The 21299-nt window shown below is 37.6% G+C and overlaps 1 long non-coding RNA gene across 1 annotated transcript; it reads left to right on the plus strand.

The window, feature by feature from the left end:
* Window positions 1–2994: 2994 nt before the first annotated feature.
* On the plus strand, window positions 2995–7285 carry LOC107968903 (uncharacterized). The gene is made up of 2 exons (XR_001710441.3): window positions 2995–3192; window positions 7175–7285. It is a non-coding gene; the product is annotated as an uncharacterized LOC107968903 (long non-coding RNA).
* Window positions 7286–21299: the final 14014 nt, after the last annotated feature.

Here is a 21299-nt window from a genome sequence, read left to right on the forward strand (position 1 = left end):
CTTTTGAGAAATATCTATTCCCAAATCCTTTGCTCATTTTTTAATCTGACTGTTTGTTTTCTTGCTATTGAGTTGTTTGAGTTTCTTACATGTTTTGGGTATTAACTCTTCATCAGATCCCTGACTTGTAAATATTCTCATACATGCTGTAGGTTGTCTCTTACTCTGTTGATTGTTTCCTTTGCTCTGCAGAAGCTTTTAAATTTGATACAGTTTTATCTACTTTTACTTTTGTTGCCTGTGCTTTGGAGTCAAATACATAAAGTCTCTGCCAAGACCAATGTCATGAGCTTTTCATCTCTGTTTTCACCTACTAGAGAGAATGTCAAGTCTCACATTTAAATATTTAATATATTTTGAGTTGATTTTGTATATTGTATGGGATAATGGTACAATTTCATTCTTTTGCATGTAGATATTCAGTTTTCCCACCATTCACTGAAGAGACTATCCTTTCCTCATTGTGTAGTTTTGGCATCTTTGTCCAAGATAAATTGACCACAAACGTGTAATTTAAATTTATTTCTGTACTTTCTATTCTGTTCCATCGGTCTATGTCTGTATTTATGCCAGTACCATACTATTTTGATTGCTACAATTTTGTACTGTATTTTGAAGTCAGGCAGCATGATGTACCAGCAACTTTGTTCTTCTTCATAAAGATTTCTTTGGCTATTCAGGGTCTTTTATGACTACACATTAATTTTATTTTTTTTTCTATTTCTGTGAATAATGCCATTGGAATTTTGGTAGAGATTGCATCAAATCTTTAGATTGCTTTGGGTAGTATGAAAATTTTAACAATATCAATTATTTTGGTTCATAAACATGGGATAGCTTTTTGTTTATCTGTGTTTTCTTCAATTTTATTAATCAATATTTTGTAATTTTTAGTGTATGGGTATTTTACCTCCTTGGTTAAATTTATTCATAAACATTTTATTTTTATTTCCTTTCTTCCCTCAGGTTTATTAAGGTGTAATTGAAAAAAATTGTATATATTTACAGTGTACATGATATTTTGTTATATGTACACATTGTAAAATGATTGAATCAATCTAATTAACATACCTATCACCTCATACTATTTTAGTGTTGAGAACATTGAAGACTTAATCTCCTAGGATTTTGAAATCATGTATTGTCTTATTATTAACTATAGTCACCATACTGGTACAATAGATCTACAGAATTTTTCTATCCTGTCTAACTGAAACTGTACTCTTTAACTAACATCTACCCATTTTCTTTTCCTTCTCTCTCCCCAGCCCCTGGCAACTACCATTCTACTTTCTGTTTCTATTGGTTCAACTTTTTTAGATTCCACAAGTGTGAGATAATGGTCCAATTTCACTCTTCTGCATGTAGATATTCAGGCTAACCCTAACCCTAACCCTAACCCTGACCTTAATTCTAACTCTAACCCTGAGCCATGCAGTATTTCTCTTCCTGTGACTGGCTTATTTCACTTAGCATATGCCGTCCAGGTTCATACGCATTATCATAAATGACAGGATCTTTTCTTAAAAAGCTGAATAGCATTCCAGTGTGTGTGTGTGTTTGTGTGTGTATGTGTGTGTCTATGTATGTATGTATAATATTTTCTTCGTTCATTCATCTGTTGATGAGCACTTAGGCTCATTTCACATCTTGGCTATTATGAATTATGCTGCAATAAACATGGGAGTGCAGACATTTCCTTGACATACTGATTTCAGTTCCTTTGAATATATACCCAGAAATGGGATTGCTGAATCATATGGTATTTCTATTTTTAATTTTTTGAGGGAACCCCCTATATTGTTTTTCGTAATAGATGTACTAATTTACATTTCTATCAACGGTTTACCAGGGTTCCCTTTTTCCACATCCTTGCCAACAATTATAATCTTTTGTCTTTTTGATAATAGACATTACTTCTACCCATTTGTTGAATTAAATATTTATTGGTCATTTATTATATGTCAGGCATCATGCTCAGTCAAATAGACACATACATATGTAGGAGAACCATAATTGTCCACAGGAGCTCAAAGCACTGCAGGAAACCAACATGGAATCTGTAGGCTTTAATGAAGCCTGGCAAAGACAGCCATAGAAATGTGCATGGGGTATTAGTGGAGCCCTAAGAGAAAGCATGACTCAACCTGGGGTTGGTCTGAGATGCTTCCCCAGAGAATTGACAAATAATCTGCATCTTCTAGGCTTAGTAAGAGAGAGTCAGCAAAATGGATAGGGAAACTTCTTATCCAAGGAAGCCAAAGGGGAACAATAGCCTTGGGCTAGGGATGAGCAGAAAGGTAAATAGGCAACCAGTCGGGTCTCCTATAACAGGTGGTGGGAGGCAGGGAAGAGGATGGTAGTGAAGTAGAGGAACGTGGGACCTTGAGCATTAAGTCAATGTTAGTATCTTATCAGTGTGTATAGGAAGGAATTTTTCCCTAATAAGATGCATTACTCTTTTTAAAAACAGCTTTTTGAGTTATAATTACTCCTGATAATTCTCTTTAGCTAAAAATACCGTATTTTGACACTAATACTCTAGTTACTTCCTTTTGAAAATATGCTTTTTTTAAGGGAATATTCAGCCTGTGCAAGATATAAGCTCAGTTAATTCAAGTTTTAAATTCTGTGTAAGTGCGGTCCACTACACTCCCTCTGGGTCATTGATATCACAGTAAGACTTACGAGTAGCTTTTGCAAGCAGCCTACGAAGAATTTTATTTTTCTCTCTTTCTCTGTCCCCCTCCTTCTCCTTCTCTGACACACACGCACTCCTAGGTCCCATATGATTTCTGCTTCCATGCTACACTCATTTCTGCTGTTAATGGTGCTATGATATTTGCTGTCCATGGTGCTGTGCAGTTGACCTCTCATCCCTAGCAGTGCAGACTCCTGTTCTTAGCGGGGCCAGGCACACCACTTGCAGCATTCTACCTTGCACTGGCTCTTGTTTCCCTTCAGCACTTCCCACCCTCAGTCATACTTTGTGACATCAGAGAGGTTCTCCATCTTTTCTCCGTTGGCTCATCTAATGAAGATTCCATCCACATCCATTCAGCCTTCTCCTCATACACCCCTTTCAAGCTCTACTTCTTTGACAATTTCTATGCTCCATCATTCATGTGCAACAAAGCCTAGAGGAGAAGTTATTGTCATCTCCTATTTCCAGAAATACCTTCAAATTCCAGGGTAATTTCCTTAAGTGTTTTTTTGTCCGTCTTGAATGAGAAGGTACTTCCCATATGGTTCTTGTTCTCTTCTCAAAGGCTGGTTTGCAAACCCTGCTCTGTCAGCTCTCTTCCTCTTCCCGTGGGTAGCTTTGGGATGTGGTGGTAGTGATGGGAGAAGGGCAACCCGTGAAAGCACATTTGACTGGAGTTGATAAACTTTTTTTTTTTTTGAGTCAGGTTCTCATTCAGTCACTCAGGCTGGAGTGCAGAGGCATGATCTTGGCTCATCGCAGCCTCCACCTCCCAGATTCGAGCAATTCTCCAGCTTCAGGCTCCCAAATAGCTGGGATTACAGGTGCACACCACCACACCTAGCTAATTATTGTATTTTTAGTAGAGACGGGGTTTCACCACATTGGTCAGGCTGGTCTCAAACTCTTGGCCTCAAGTGATCTGCCCACCTCAGCCTCCCAAAGTGCTGGGATTACAGAAGTTGATAAACTTTTAATGTCCAAGCTGTTATTTCTTCTTTAAACTAGGGTGGCATATCTGGAATTCGGAAGTGGGATTTTCAAACTCAGAAGCTAAAGGCCTCTGCATAATAATCCATCTCATTTCTGCTTAGGGCGAGAAAGGGGCCAAAAGCTCATCAGTGAATATCCGAGTATCCAAAAGGATAAGTTTTGATGATACTTGCCACCACCATCACATCATTAATAACAAGTATATAAAAAAGTGTTAATAATATATAATTCAATGTATTCAAAGTGACTTGGCCTTTCTCCATTCTAAAGGAGGATTTAAGGATACAATATCTTATTTAGCACAAATAAGAAAACTCCAATAAACTTTCATAGCGGATGACATTGGTAGGCAAGAAAATGTTTGAGAAGGAGCTATTGACTGTCAACCCTCAAAGTTCTTGAGAACATAAAGCTAGTAAGGAAGTTATTATGATAGACCAAATGAGGGATAATGAACCAGAACAATGAGAGAGATGTTGAGAATGGATTAGAATAAAAACCATCTTGTTAATAGAATTAAAGAATTTGTAGATGTTTTGTAGTGGTGAGAGAACACTGATTTCAACAATGATGTATGGGTTTCTAACTGGACATAGCAGTGATCCTATGAACTAAGATAGGAACAAATAACACTGAAGAGGATTTTGGAGGGTTAGATGTTGAGTTTAGTTGACTCAAGTCTAATCAACTATGGAGGTTTTAGACATAGTTTAAAATACCTTTTTAGAGTTCAGAAAAAATTTCAGATATGTACATTTTCTGATTATAGAACACTTGAAAAGATTTATATAAAAAGTGAAAATTGGGTAGAAGTGAGATGAAAATAGGGGAAAAGAACATCTTTAGGAAAAGAAGAGTGTTAGGGGAAGCTGCAAGAAGGAAGTCTGAAAATGAGGTGAAAGAGGATTGGAAAGACAGAAGGCAGGTGATGTTCAAGGAAGGAATAGTGTGATGTTTGGCTGCTGAATGGACAAATAGAATGAGGAAGAAGAGGAAAAAGTAATTTCTTAAACTTTTATTTTAGGTTCAGGGGTACAAGTGCAGGTTTGTTAGATAGGTAAACTCATGTGCAGGTGTGTTATATAGGTAAACTCATGTGTAGGTTTTTATATAGGTAAACTCATGTGTAGGTTTGTTATATAGGTAAACTCATGTGCAGGTTTGTTATATAGGTAAGCTCATGTGCAGGTGTGTTATATAGGTAAACTCATGTGCAGGTTTGTTATATAGGTAAACTCATGTGCAGGTTTGTTATATAGGTAAGCTCATGTGCAGGTGTGTTATATAGGTAAACCCATGTGCAGGTTTGTTATTATAGGTAAACTCATGTGCAGGTTTGTTATATAGGTAAGCTCATGTGCAGGTTTGTTATATAGGTAAACCCATGTGCAGGTTTGTTAGATAGGTAAACTCATGTGCAGGTTTGTTATATAGGTAAACTCATGTGCAGGTTTGTTATATAGGTAAATTCATGTGCAGATTTGTTATATAGGTAAACTCATGTGCAGGTTTGTTATATAGGTAAACTCATGTGCACGTTTGTTATATAGGTAAACTCATGTGCAGGTTTGTTATATAGGTAAACTCGTGCAGGTTTGTTACATAGGCAAACTCATGTGCACGTTTGTTATATAGGTAAACTCATGTCACAGGGGTTTGTTGTACACATTATTTTATCATCCAGGTATTAAGTCTAGTACCCATTGGTTATTTTTTCTGATCCTCTCTCTCCTGCCACCCTCCACCCTCTGGTAGGCCCCTGGGTCTGTTGTTCCCCTCTATGTGTCCATGTGTTTTCATCATTTAGTTCGCACTTACAAGTGAGGACATGCAGTGTTTGGTTTTCTGTTCCTGTGTTAGTTTGCTAAGGATAATAACCTCCAGCTCCTTCCATAGTTCTTCAAAGGACATGATCTTGTTATTTTATATAGCTGCATAGTATTCCATGGTGCATAAGTACCACACTTTCTTTATCTGGTATACCCTTGATGGGCATTTAGGTTGATTCTATGTCTTTGCTATTATTAATAGTGCTGCAATGAACAGATGCATGCCTTTGTCCTTATGATAGAACGATTTATATTCCTTTGGTTATATTCCCAGTAACACAATTTCTGGGTTAAATGGTACTTCTGTTTTTTGCTCTTTGAGGAATCACCACACTGCTTTCCACAATCATGGAACTAATTTACACTGCCACCAACAGTGTATAAGCATTCCTTGGAAAAAGTGATTTATATTGGGAGGTGTTATTTTACCCAAAAGAAGTTATAGTAGAATGGTGAAACTCATACATAAATAAAAATTCGGCTTGTGGTAATGTAGAGGAATGAATGATGGTGTAGTAGTTAGAAGCAGTATATAATATTTAAGGCATCTGATGGTGGATTGAAATACCGAAATAGCTTGAGGAAAGATTGTGATGTGTGTGTAATTTAAAGGGCTGTTTCAGTTTTGTTTTGTTTGGATCAGAAATCAAGTCAATGTTCAAAAATATTATTATCTTGTACTTATATAATATAAACGTAGTCATATCCCATGTTCTTCAGATATTTAAAGTTCTTCACATACCTTTGGTAAACTTCAGGAGCACAGCTTGTGTATTGAAGGGAAATGATTTCATGACTGCTGGGTGCTCAGTGAAGTGGCTTCCTCCAAGAGGCAAAGCGTCTCCTTCTGGCAGAGCTTACAGACTTTGTTAAAAATAGACTTCTTCTGTTCCTGGGAAAATGCTCATAGAGAGATGTTTATAAGAGAATTTTGAAAATGTTCTATTGAAGACATATTTAGTTAAGAACATGTCAAACTCTCAAAAATTCAATGTAAATATCCATTTTTTTCCACTCATGTGAGGGACAAGAAATGGGTGAAATGGAAATAGAACGTATTACTCTGGCTCATTTTTTTTTCTTTTACTATATTAACTTTCATTCCCAGTCCTTTCTGGCAAAAGCATGATTTTTAAAATTACCTTTCCAATACAAAAAATCACTTTGTAAATAAGATCAGAACATTCAGTCCACAGGGGAAAGCATGAAGAAAATGAAGCAATTGTATCTTCTTATTCTTCTTGGTATTGAAGATCCCAGTGATTTAATAACCCTCAAAGTACATTTAGGTTTATTGCATATCAAAGCCAAATAATATTGTTTGCCAATTGTTACTTTAAAAAGGAATCTTGTATTCAGTTAGAAATGAAGTAATTTCTTTCTTTCAATGAGTAGAATTAAGTTGGAGGTGATTTTGATGTTATGGAGGGGGCCTTAATCACACTGTCTATTTAAGCTGTTTATATTCTCATTTCATGAGAATGCCTAAGGGATGTCTTTCCAACCTTCATTACTACATATTTGGGAGAATATTAGATCTTAATAGCAAGGCATGTAGATCCATTTTTACTAGCATTTTTTAAAATCTGGGATTTAATTTCAGGATTTAATCTAATTTTTTTCTTGAATTGTTCATTTCTTTGCACAGTGATGAAGTGTGGGCCATGTCTTTTAAGGAAACTTCCTAATTCTTCAGTAGTGTGTGGCTATGTAAACCTACATTCAAATAAAAATTAAAAAGGAGTTGCAGTTAACAGAGGATTTCTCTCAGCACACCATTTTTATTGAAGATAAAATTTAAGCCAGAATATAGAAGAAAACATAGTCCAGATGCAAAGATATTTAGAAAAGGTAATAAGTAAAGATAATAATAATCACTGGGACTTTCAGAGCTCATACCATCTGCCAGGCATTGCTCCAATGCTGTGCATTTATTTTATTATTTTTTTCTCTCAGGAATTATATAAGATAAACACTATTGTTATCCCCAAAGGCACAGAGAAGTTACGTAACTTAAATAAAGTGACGTAACTGGTGAGAACTGAGTTCAGAATCAACACTCAAGCAGTCTGAGTTCAGAGCTATAGCTGATTCTCAAAAATACCCCTCAAATAATGTATTTCACTGGTCAACAACTGTTAGCACCAATAATTTATTTTTAAATGTAATGAAAAATTTTGGAAATCCACACAAATGAAGAAATAGCTAATAACTTAGTAGCTGTAATATTTTATATAAATCCATCTCACAAATTTATTTTAGTAGAGTCAGTTCATAATGTAAACTTTAAGATACGTGTTCCTTGTGTTTTCTTGACTATTCTAAGTATTCTTTCTTTATCCTAATTCAAATCATTAATAAAAATGCTGAATAGGACTGGGCTAGACGGAGTCCCCTATCATAAATTATAAATGTCACTCACGGTGGAAATCAATCCACCAGTTTGGATGAATGATAGAAAAACTAAAATTGAAAGTCATTAAAGAGTATGAAGTCCACATTTCACCATTTTACCAGTTTAAACTGAAAGGTTTTGTCAAATGTCTTGGTGAAATTCAAATACCCATATGTTTCAGGAGTGAACTTTTCAAAGGACCAGTGCAACACTTCTGCTAACCGCTATAATTTCTGATATCCCATTTCTGCAACTAGAGGATGTTTAAAAGTGTAAAAAATTAATGCACCACAGAAGCAAAGATTTTTTGGAAGGTTATTCTTTTCCTTTGAGGGCAGGAAAAGAGGGGTAACCCTACTCCCGACTTTCTGCAAGAACTACAATAAACCAAGGGAAATGGTTTCTTTTCACTACGCAGAAAGACTGTCAGTCAGGGGGCAAAGTTCAGATGACCAGGCTTTTAAGAAGTGCACAAACTGTAATTTGGATGCTATCAGAAAACAAAATAGTAAATTTTGTGTCGGAGAGAGCTCAGCACAGAAAACCGGTGAAGGCATCCAGTGTCCGCTATATACATTATTCATAGTAGATTTCAGGAGCTGAGCAAAGAAGCAAGAGAAATAAAGTCCATGGAAGAGTATGCAGGAAAATGTGGGCAAGGGAAGTTGCAGAAGAGAGAGAGTTCCAAATGAATACGAGCTAAAGTACCAGGGTGAGCTCTTGTGTAATGGCGTATGGAGTCAGCCAAGATGGCAACAGAGTATAAGAATGCTGACCCAGGTGAATTGAGCTAAGAGATTCTTCCAGCTCCTAAAATGAATTTCCACCATCATCATATGCCTGTGAATTGTTGCCTACTTTTCATTTAATTACTCAGTGCATTTGTTTAGAAGTTTACCTGGAGAGTCATTAAATAATTCTTTTAAAAAATGATCTTTGTTTAGAATTCTGGTTGAATTTTCCAATTGAATTATTTGGCAGAAACAAACAAACAAACAAACAAACAAAACCTGAATGGTGGAAAACTCTAAGTACAGTGTTTCTAGTTCCTAGACCGATGTGCAAGCCCAGATGACAGTCAAGAACTGAATCTCTCTGGCCTCAGACTTATGGTGGGAGGAGATAACAGCAGAGCATATAATCTGTGCTCATAAAAGGAATAACTAGTGAGATATAGGAGATTATTTTATTTTCTGTTATTAAGATTTCTCATACATGTATTTTTCCTGTTTTTTAATCACCTTGGTGTCTCAAGCCAAAAAGACTAGAAGTAACAAGATTTTGCACACATCTGTGCACACACATGCAAGATTATTTTGGATATTTATTATATATATAATCCAAGAGACAAGATTGAAAATATTTAACTGACTGATGGAAAATAGTAAAAATATTTTGAAAAATTTTCCAAATGCTTTTCAGAATATTATTCTTTGAATGACATACTATACAAATTTCCTTTTCATTACCAGCATAAAGCTCTAATGTCCATTAGAGGAAGAGAGAACAGTCTCTTAGTGACAATATGTTAAAGTGACTGTTACTTGACAATGGTACTTCATATTTAATAATGTCCTCATTTTCTGAGATACATTTTATTAAGATGTCATTGAGTTTTCTGTAAGTCAAATTAATTCATTTTACTAATGTGATATAATGTGAGCAAATAAATTAGCATACTGTATAAGATTTATTTTACATTAATACTAGTTCAAAATTATACCTTTTGATTACATGAAATTTCTTACAAATACTTAGTTTGTTGCAAGTCATAACACAAAAGTTATTTGCAATGTTTAATTGCCCATTTTTTCTTATGCTAATCTTACATTTGCTTATAATAGGTACAGCCAAGTTAAATAGCAGAGACAAATATTTAGCACCAAAAGACTCTTTCTGTAAAAGACACTATGGTCTGTTTATGATTCTTCATTTTACAGTTCTGTGTGAGATTTATTATTTATATTTCACAAATTAAAGAAGAAAAATCCAAATAGATAGCTCATTTTATCTGTTCCAGGACCCAATGTGCTAGTATTCTTGAGGCAGGAAACTTGTGCTACAAATTTTGCAGATTACAGTCAGCTTAAAAATGAGCACTGGGGAGGTGGGGCATGGCGGCTCACGCCTGTAATCCCAGCACTTTGGGAGACCAAGGCGGGCAGATCACCTGAGGTCAGGAGTTTGAGACCAGCCTGGGCAACCTGACGAAACCCCGTCTCTATTAAAAATACAGAAAAATTAGCCGGGTGTGGTGGCATGCGCCTGTAGTCCTGGCTACTTGGGAGGCTGAGGCACGAGATTCGCTTGAACTCAGGAGGCAGAGGTTGCAGTGAGCCAAGATCGTGCCACTGCACTCCAGCTCCAGCCTGGGTGACAGAAAGAGACTCCGGAAAAAAAAAAAAAAAAAAAGCAATGGGGAAGCCTTTAAGGGGAAAAGAATTGGAGAATCTGCACATGTATAACATCCTTCCTGCAGGGTCTTGGGTATCAAGCAGAGGAGAGGGGACCATTGGGTTGATTGTAGGGGGAGTGGGGATTTTCAAATTCTTTTCCTGTATCTGTGCCTCAGAGGATATTGCTGTTGTTGCATTGTTTGCTTGAAACACTAATTGGAGGAGTCATCTTCCATTGCTCAACTCTGTACCAACTTGAGTCACTATTTAGTGTCTTGGAGGGTGCAAGTACTTTGGAATTAATCCACCTGGATTTAATGAGCCAGGTGTGTGACCTTAGATAAACAGGTAAACCTGTTCTTCCCCTAGTGAGTGTGACTATAACATTCACTTCTAATTTATTGTCATTAGATAATTATACAGAGTACTTAGCACATATTAGAAACTTAGCAAATTTCAGTTCTATTCAAAGCTGGACATCCACAGTGATTACTACAATTTTTTTCTACCCTACTAATCGTGTTGTGTCTTTTTTTTTCTTTCTTAAATCAGTGTGCTTTCTAAGTTTGGTACAGTAGAGGGAAACAAGGCTGAACTATTGTCAAAGAATTTTATGTGTTTTCCTTATTTTATGCAATCATTCGGCATAGAGAGTCAAAGATGACTAACTTCACAGTAAGATGCTAATTGAGATATGTTCTTTCTTTCTTTCTTTTTTTCATTTTTATTTTTATCTTTGAGATGGAGTCTCGCTCTGCCACCCAGACTGGAGTGCAGTGGCATGATCTTGGCTCACTGCAAGCTCCGCCTCCCGGGTTCACACCATTCTCCTGCCTCAGCCTCCTGAGTAGCTCGGGACTACAGGTGCCCACCACCACGCCCAGCTAATTTTTTGTATTTTTGGTAGAGATGGGGTTTCACCGTGTTAGCCAGGATGGTCTCGATCTCCTGACCTCGTGATCCACCCGCCTTGGCCTCCCAAAGTGCTGAGATTACAGGCTTGAGCCACCGCGCCCGGCCAAGATATGTTCTTGATCTAGTCAGATTATTGTCATGTCAAAGATTTTAATTAATACACATAATATTCTATCATGTATTATAGAGAAAATATTATTTTCTATTATGAAAAAATAAAGTCAGCACATCCAAGACTATAAATTTGGATAAAAACAGCTGCCATCATTATTTTTCTATTTGTTGTTACATGGGTAGCTGGGGCATGGAGTTTAATAATGCTATTCACAACATCAAGGGTAAACTTTTGAATTTGAATTGCAATTTTGAACATATTTTAATAAATGAAAATTTCAAAACAGGTTGGAGTCAATATCTCAGTATCTGTCATGATAGTAATCATCACGCACTATCCATCAATTTCTCCTTAGGAACAGTAATAATTGTCTTTTTTTTTTTCTTTTGGATATGGAGTCTCACTCTGTCGCCCAGGCTGGGGTGCAATGGCGTGATCTCAGCTCACTGCAACCTCCTCCTCCCCAGTTCAAGCTATTCTCCTGCCTCAGCCTCCTGAGTAGCTGGGATTATAGGCGCGTGCCACCACCCCCGGCTAATTTTTGTATTTTTAGTAGAGACGGGGTTTCACCATGTCAGTCAGGCTGATCTTGAACTCCTGACCTCGTGATCCTCCCACCTCCGGCTCCCAAAGTGCTGGGATTACAGGCGTGAGCCACCAAGCCCGGCCAAGAACAGCAGTAATTGAATATAAAAACTCTACATTGGTACATTTCGGTAACGAACTCTCTGAGTTTTTGATGTGGACAATCCATATTCTCAGTGCTGGCTACAGTTGCATTTTGCCACAATTGCTGACTCTAAAGTTCATCTGATGTGATAGTTGAAATTCTGCAGGTCAGGTGGGTGGACAAATCACTGTGAGCAAGTCATGAACAGATGAATCTCTGGAACTGTTTTGGGTTTTATCTTTGGAAAATTTTGGTCCCATACTACTTTGAAACTTATTTTTAAAACTTCTAGATTTATGAAAATAGTTAGGAGAGAAAGAAAATTGCAATTTTGTACCTTCCTTTTACTATTTTTGTAGTTTGTGCCTAAAATTAGCTGTTAGATGACATAAAGGATTACATTATTTTTATCCATTTATTAATACATTGCATTCATATTTTAACCTATTCTCAGGTCCCACACTATTTACCAGAATGCTATTAAAGAACAGAGTGTATGAATCTCTCCTTGATAGTAATTTATGGTCTGTAGATAACATGAAAAATGTAACAAGTTGACAAAATAAAATAGTGTAAGAATACAGCAAAATGGAATGAGACTATAGATTAATGGAACTAAATTTTCTTTTTAAAAATTTTTTTCCCATCCAACTTTTATTTTAGGTTCAAGAAGTACATGTGCAGGTTTGTTACATGAGTAAATTGTGTGTCACAGGGGTTTGGTGTACAGATAATTTTGTCACCCAGGTAATCAACATAATACCCGATAGGTTGTTTTTCAGCCCTCTCTCTCCTCCCGCCCTCTGCTCTCAAGTAGGTCCTGGTGTCTGTTGTTCCCTTCTTTGTGTCCATTTTTACTCAGTGTTTAGCTCCCACTTATTAGTGAGAACATGTAGTATTTGGTTTTCTGTTCCTGCATTAATTTGGTTAGGATAGTGGCCTCCAGCTCCATCCATGTTGCTGCAAAGGACACAATTTCATTCTTTTTAAAGGCTGCATAGTATTCCATGGTATATATGTACCACATTTTCTTTATGCAGTCAAAAACCACTTATGGGCATCTAGGTTGACTCCGTGTGTTTACTATTGTGAATAGTGCTGCAATGAACATATGTGTGCATGTCTTTCTATATATGCATTAAATATACTGTTAATCAGCTTAACAGTGAGAAGAAGCATTGGTTAGGGTATCTGGGAATGATGGACCTTTCATTTCACTTTGGAGGGGTGCTGTTGCTATAGAAGATACTTTTATGGACATGGAGGTTAGTGCTATGACTCCCCACAGGAAGATGTCTTACTGAGGAGAATTGGGTCTCAACAGGACTGCTACATTGCACAAAACCAGAAGCTCAACTGAACCATTAAAATGGCATGGCATGGAAGAACACCTGAATTCAGAAATATGACCAAAAGTGGTGTGAAATAAAATCAATAAAATCCATCAAGACATCACAAAGCATGTATTCTGGGCTATGAAGCCGGACATTTCCCCTCAGTTGTAGAGAAATTAAACCGAGCCACTTACAATAAGAGCAAAGCTAGCAATTCACACATATGCTGTGAAATAATGGCTGGGAGTTCCTTTCTGGTATTCAACTGCCTTCTAATGCATCCTAGATATAATAGACTGAAGAAGAAAGAAGGAAACATATTTTTGAGCACTTTTGAAGAGTCAGTTTTGTGCAAGACCCCTTATATTGATCTTCATGGCTGCTGTATGAATCCTCACTGTTCATATTTACAGTTAAGGTAAGTGAGGCTCAGAGACACTGAGTGATTGTGACACATCAGAGTCAGAGGCAGAATTCACAGCCAGGACTCTTGAATTTACTGTCCTGCGCTCATCTCCAAATACCGTGTTTCCCAAGAAGCAAACACTCCCCTACATCTCAGCAGAAAGCAGCCAAGCTACGATATAACTAAAAATGATTTGTGAACTTAACTACATTAGGATATGAAATATGCTTTCTTAAGTAACAAATAATTCCTGGTAAACCTCCAACATTCCTGACCTTGTTCTCCTAATCCTGTTTCTCAGATGGTCCCCGTCTTGATTCAACTCTGACATGGTGGTATGCCTTGTGGCTCTGTCCTAGACCTTTCAGATCATTTTCTACACACTTTTCCTTAGCACTCTCATCCCTTCCACGGATACACTTATATTAGGTTAGTGTAAAAGTAACGGCAAAAACGCAATTATATTGGGTTGGTACAAAACTAAGAGACTTACTATTAGGTTGGTATAAACCCAATTACTTTTGCGCCAACCTAACAGTAACTCTCCCAACCAAACTCTGCCTAACCAATGTGCTGACTTTACTGATCCTCACTATTCCTTGGTAAAATATATTCATTGATTCCCATAGCATGTTGAGCCACTGTGCCTGGTTGCCTGCATTTTTTACTTTTCCTTCTTCCAGTAGAGCTGTGTGCTTATCTTTGTCAGTGGTTTTTGTTCCCAAACCTGTTTAGGCCAGTTGGACATGTTATTATAGTGTGTATTTTCATTCTGTGTTTTGCTGATTGAAAGTAAATTCACCTGTAATCCCAGAACTTTGGGAGGCCAAGGTGGGCGAGGCCAGGAGTTCGAGACCAGCCTGGCCAACATGGTGAGACCCTGTCTCTGCTAAAAATGCAAAAATTAGCCGGACTTGGTAGCAGGCACATGTAGCCCCAGCTACTTGGGAGGCTGAGGCAGGAGAATCGCTTGAACCTGGGCTGCAGAGGTTGCAGTGAGCTGAGATCGTGCTACCGTACTCCAGGCTGGGAGACAGAAAACAAGACTCCATCTCAAAAATAAATAAATAAATAAAATAAAAAAGAAAAGAAAGTCATGCAAAGATAATTGTTTCTATAAAAACCAAGTGGAATGGATTCGAAAAATTTGATAGGGAAAGTCATTTAAAATTTTTGCTATTGATTTTTTTCCTCCTTTTTAGAGACGGGTCTTAGTCTGTACACAGGCTGGAGTGCAGTGGTGTAATCAGAGCTTACTGCAGCCTTCGACTCCTGGGCTCAAGTGATCCTCCCATCTCTGCCTCCCCAATAGCTGGGACTACAGGTGCTGGGACTACTACCACCACAGCCAGCTAATTGCATAAATTTTGTACAGACAGAGTCTCACTATGTTGCTCAAGCTGGTCTTGCTGTTGATTTAAAGATGTAAAAAAGTAAGGAAGAAAAATAATCTACAATTCTGCATGAATATATTTTTCACAAGTGTTTTTATGTTCTCATTTTACTTAAAAAAAAAAGCCAGAAACAATGGAATAATGTATTGGGAATAAACTCTACACAAGAAAGATAATAGAAAACAAAAGGCAGTAAACCTATTTTGAAAGACTGAAAAATCTTTTGCTTTTTTTAAGTTAGGATAAAATATTTAAAGTATATGACTATTTCATGCTTTTACCTTCAGCTAACTTTTTTAGTTGGAAAAAAAAACCAGGAAAACTGGGGAAAGTTAATGAGCAAAATATTTACAAAGGGTGAGGAGGGCTTAGAGAAACCAACAAAGAGTAATGCAGTGCCACAGATCTACCGACAGTGAGGGAGCCTCTGCCTCCCTTACACTTAAGGAAACCCAGGGAGTGAAGCCGTATGGAAAGGAGACATGGCCTTTTGTGATGGACAGTTGAAGCGACCCAACAAGAAAGAAGCCAAAAATTAAGCCACCAACCTCCTCTTCTCCTGCCTCTGAATCCTGCTAATGCTCACTGCTGCAGAGATTAACAGGAGATATGCAGCATAATCCATCACTTTTGTCGTTTATATCCACTCTTGATTTTTATATGGGTGGGAAATTTATGCACTCAATGTGATGAATTCCCAAGACTGATTAGATAATGTAACATTTTTAGGGAAATATCAATTAGAACATATTCCCATCTGTAAATCTAAAATGTTAGCAACACCATTGTGTGCTCTCTGCTCCTTAGAGCATTTGATAAAGGGACTGTTCACAGAAGTGTCGACAGGACTTCATGGCACCAAGAAAGGATATAGGGCTTTACTCTTTCTTGCCTCCCTAGGCTTTACTCTTCCTTTTTTTTTTTTTTTTTTTTTTTTTTTGAGACAGAGTCTCACTCTGTCTCACTCTTTCTCCCAGGCTGTAGTGCAGCGGCGCTATCTTGGCTCACTGCAACCTCCACCTCCCAGATTTAAGTGATTCTCCTGCCTCAGCCTCCCGAGTAGCTGGGACTACAGGCATATGCCACCACGCCTAGTTAATTTTTGTATTTTTAGTAGAGACGGGGTTTCACCATATTGGCCAGGCTGGTCTCAAACTCCTGACCTCAGGTGATCCACCTGCCTTCACCTCCTAAAGTGCTGGGATTACAGGTGTGAGCCACCTTGCCCTACCGGCTTTACTCTTCTGAAAGAGCATGGAGGGGTGGGGCAGCTGCTTCCAAGAGAGAGTTGCTATATGGAAAGAGCTACTTCCTTTCTTTGCTCCCAGTTTTTCACATGACAGAAGCCCATCTCTTTTAATCAAAAGAGGAGTGGAGGAGGAGGACAAACCTTTTCCTTTTGTCTTTATCCATAGAAATAGATTGGTATTCTTTTGTGTGCATGCGTGTGTGTGTGTGTGTGTGACTGTAGGTGTATACATGTATATATACAGTCAGGTGCTGCATAATGACATTTGGGCCAATGATGGACCGCATATATAATGGTGGTTCCATAAGATTATAATGGAGCTGAAAAAATCCTATCGCCTAGTGACATCATAGCTGTTGTAATGTTGTAGCACACTTTATTTTTAATAAATTTATTGTAGCCTAAATGTACAGCATTGATGAAGTCTACAGTAGTGTACAGTAATGTCCTAGGCATTCACCTTTACTTAGAGAAACTTCCCATCATGCAAGCTCAATTCATGGCAACAATTCTATAGAGATGTACCATTTTAAAAATCCATATTTTTACTGTGTTTTGATATGTTTAGATACACAGATACTTACCATTGTGTTACAATTGCCAGCAGTATTCAGTACAGTAGCATGCTGTACAGATTTGCAGCCTGGGAACAATGGTTTATATCATATAGCCTAGGGGTGTAGTAGGTGATACTGTGCTTGTGTGAGTGTACCCTGTGATGTTGGCACAACAGAATTGCCTAACGATGCATTTCTCAGAACATATCCCTGATGTTAAGTGACACCTGACTGCATTTTCAAAAACTAACATTTTCAGCAGTTTTCAGCTCTCCCTATAAACACTGAAATAAAAATAAAAATGTATGCATTAGTCAAGAAACACTGACACATTGAGAAGTGGCTAAATTAATGAAATTATCATTTGCATATAGAAAATAATACAAGTTGATTATTGGTACATGCTAAGAAATCTGTAAGAAGATATTTCAAAGCATACCTGGAATATTATGAAAAATTTTATATTTTTTCATAGATAATTACAATCAATTTATGATTCTCTATTTCTGTATAAAGCCTTGTCTTTGAATTGTGTTCTACATGTACACACAGAAAAAAATACCCGTTGTGTATTTCAACCATTTATAATTGTTCATCAATAATATTAAGTAGAATGGCATGAATTATTTGCCATTGGCATTAGCCTGTAGTTTTGTAACTATGAAGATTATTTTTAATTAAATCATACTATCAGATGTTTTAATGAGAATCACTCCTGTGAAGCTCTTTGCCAGAAACACACACACCTAAACACACACTTTTTAACTGTATGGATTATTCAATTTAAGTTGACATGAAAATGTACTTTGTAAATTTGCTAATGAAAGACAATCTTTGAGATAAGCAAAACAAGGCATTGACTACAATTTGACCAAACCAGCCTTTTTCAAAACTGTGAGATCAATCAGTTCCTTGCAAATCATCAGTAAATCTGATGTATAGCATTACATTTTTATTTTTACAGATTTTAATTTCTTGGTTTAATTACTCTGCATTCCTCTGGTTAGAAAAACAACCTGATGAGTTATTTTTATTTATAGCATTTCCACTCAATGTGCTTATGATTATATTTCAGTGCACTGGAAATTTGCAATCATCTATTTCAGTGACTTTAAAGTTTTTTTTTTGAAATTAAGCTTTCGATAAGGGTTAAAGAACTGTTTTTAAAGATAAAATACTATTTGCTAAGATGACCAGTAAGGAAATTTGCAAATATGTATATTACAAAATCATTACAAAGAGATGACATTATAATTTGTATTTGGCAAAATCATCCAGTTTTAGAATCATTAGACCTTTATTGAGTATTTCTATAGAAAGACCTGTGTGCCACAGTTTTTCACAAGACATCTTCAATTAGTGCTCAGAAATGTATAAATTTGATGTTAATAATACAAAAAAAGTCTACTCTTATTTAGTAGCCATCTTGTGAGCAATGTAACCACTGGGCTATATCAACGTACATTTCAGATTCTTTAGCTTGGCTTAAAAGACCTCTCATGGCCTCCTCCTCCAGTCCTGCTCTGATCACTAGTCTTTGACAGCTGTCCTGATCTTACCTGAATTTCTCTAAATGCCTTGCTCTCTTTGGTTTCTGGTCTTCTTCCATGGTTGTTCTTCTCTCTATCTTGACCTCCATTCCTGCCCCTACATTGTCACCTTTTCATTGAACCAAGTCCAAATAATCTTTCAGGCACCAGCCTAAATGTCATCTTATGCATTTAATGATGCCCAACAACTGTTTATTAAATGCATTATCTAGTCCCACTTGACTAGTGTAGGCTATCTTGCTACATATATGTTCGCTGAAGTTCAATGGTGCAATCTCGGCTCACTGCAAGCTCCGCCCCCTGGGTTCACGCCATTCTCCTGCCTCAGCCTCCCAAGTAGCTGGGACTACAGGCACCCACCACCATGCCCAGATACTTTTTTGTATTTTTTAGTAGAGACGGGGTTTCACTGTGTTAGCCAGGATGGTCTCAATCTCCTGACCTCGTGATCCACCTGCCTCAGCCTCCCAAAGTGCTGGGATTACAGGCATGAGCCACTGCGCCCGGCCTACATATATGTTCTTATTGCCCCTTCAAATGCTATGACAGCACTCATCAACTATTACTGTAATTTCCTTTTAAATTTTTTAAAATTGACTTTTATTCCGATTTATTTTTTACTTTTTTACTTTAAGCTCTGGGACACATGCGCAGAATGTGCAGGGTTGTTACATACGTATACATGTGCTGTGGTGGTTTACTGCACCTATCATCCTGTCACCTAGGTTTTAAGGCCCGCATGCATTAGCTAGTTGTCCTGATGCTCTCCCTCCCCTCCCCGCCACCGCCCGACAGGCCCCAGTGTGTGTTGTTCCCCTCCCTGTGTCCATGTGTTCTTATTGTTCAGTTTCCACTTATGAGAACATGTGGTGTTTGGTTTTCTGTTCCTGTGTTAATTTACTGAGGATGATGGCTCCCAGCTTCATCCTTGTCCCTGCAAAGGACATGATCTCATTTCTTTTTGTGGCTGCATAGTACCACATATGATATACACATAGTGTATATCATACACATAGAGTGGTGTGTGTGTACCACATTTTCTTTATCCAGTCTGTCATCGATGGGCATTTTGGTTGGTTCCATGTCTTTGCTATTGTGCATAGTGTTGCAATAAACATACATGTGCATGTATCTTTATAACAGAATGATTTATATTCCTTTGGGTATATACCCAATAATGGGATTGCTGGGCCAAATGGTATTTCTGGTTCTAGATCCTTGAGGAATTGTCACAATGTCTTCCATAATAGTTGAACTAATTTACATTCCCACCAACAATGTAAAAGCATTCCTATTTCTCTACAGCCTCACCAGCATCTGTTGTTTCTTGGCTTTTTAATAATTATTACTGTAATTTCTAATGTAATGCACCTGTCTCCTTTGCAGGATATTTAGCTCAGAGGAGGCAAAGCAATGACTATCATGTATCTCCTTTAAATTCTGCCACCTGTCACCAAGACTTCCCTGTAATAGATGCTCATAAACATTTGGGTAAATGAATCATTTAACAAATCAGACTCGTTATGGATCACAAAATATTTTAATGCATCATATAGAAGAGGTAAAGAATGTAAGTGGGGCAGAGCCCTCAGCATGTTACAAATAGCACAGCATGTTGGGACATTAGATCCAGTGGACCACTTCAGAGGATGGAGATGGTCAGAGGTTGTGAAGAAGCTGTGTTCTATGTAATGTGAAACTGGTGTGGCCACTGGACTCTTCAGCAGGACAGACCTTAGCATTTTACCTTTCTAGAGCATGCGTATGCCGCATTGCTTCAAAGCTGATGTATCAAGTAGTTTCCATGTTGAAAGAACTCCTAACAAAGCATTAGCAGTCTGTATACCCAGTTCACAGTGCAGCAACTCAGGGGCTGGTGAAGATACTCAGCTTGGTTCACACAGTTGATCTTTCTTCCTGGAAGTCACGCCCGACAGTGTTCAGAGTTCATATTTTTTATACTAATGAAATCAAGAATTGTAAAGAGCCCTAAGGTCAAAAGTGACTCATGCAATGATGGGAATATAGCAGTGAAATATATATATATGAATGAAGTAATCGCCAATTTGGTAACTATAATTTCCCACTTGGTTTAAATGAGATTTTCCTTGCTCACAATCAGCATGTGAACCAGTGCCCCTGCAGGGGCACTGCCAGGCTCAGAGCTGTGCTGTCTGACTGGTTTTTGCATTCTTAAATATTCCTTTTCATTCCTGCTGTCCCCATACTTCTCATGGCAGACACTTTCGTCTTTAAATCCAGTTGTTTTTGTCAGTATTATTAGAAGACAAATCATATCCTGTAGATTGTCAAATGCATTTATTTATAACAGGCTCTGTAAAAGGTCTCTGAAGTCTGGGGTTGGAAGAGCAACAGCTAACAAGTTGACGGCAGAATAGTTAATCAAATTAAATTGGGGTTTCTAAGCCTTAATATAGGACCCCATCAGGTAATGCTGAGCAAGGCTTCATCTTCTGCAGAGGTTGTAGACAGCAAGCCTGTCACATGACTGCTTTGCCCGCAAGGAGCTCAGGCCAAGAACTTCGCCTGTCATTTTCATTTCCTTATGAAAACCAACTACTGATGCTTTGAAGAACGGAATACCAATTAGACCATTTGGGGAATGAAGGTAATTTAGTGGGTTAAGAAACAAAAATACTATCATCAATTCTGTTGCTTACAGCAAATTAGCAGGTGGTCCAGAGAATGAGAGATGCGATATACATTCAGGAGCCCAGTTTCCCAAGGTGGAACAAGAAAACATGTTCATCATTGAAAGCAGGCATGGCTTT

The sequence above is a fragment of the Pan troglodytes genome, chromosome 18 (genome assembly GCF_028858775.2).
Source record: "Pan troglodytes isolate AG18354 chromosome 18, NHGRI_mPanTro3-v2.0_pri, whole genome shotgun sequence".
Lineage (NCBI taxonomy): Eukaryota > Metazoa > Chordata > Mammalia > Primates > Hominidae > Pan > Pan troglodytes.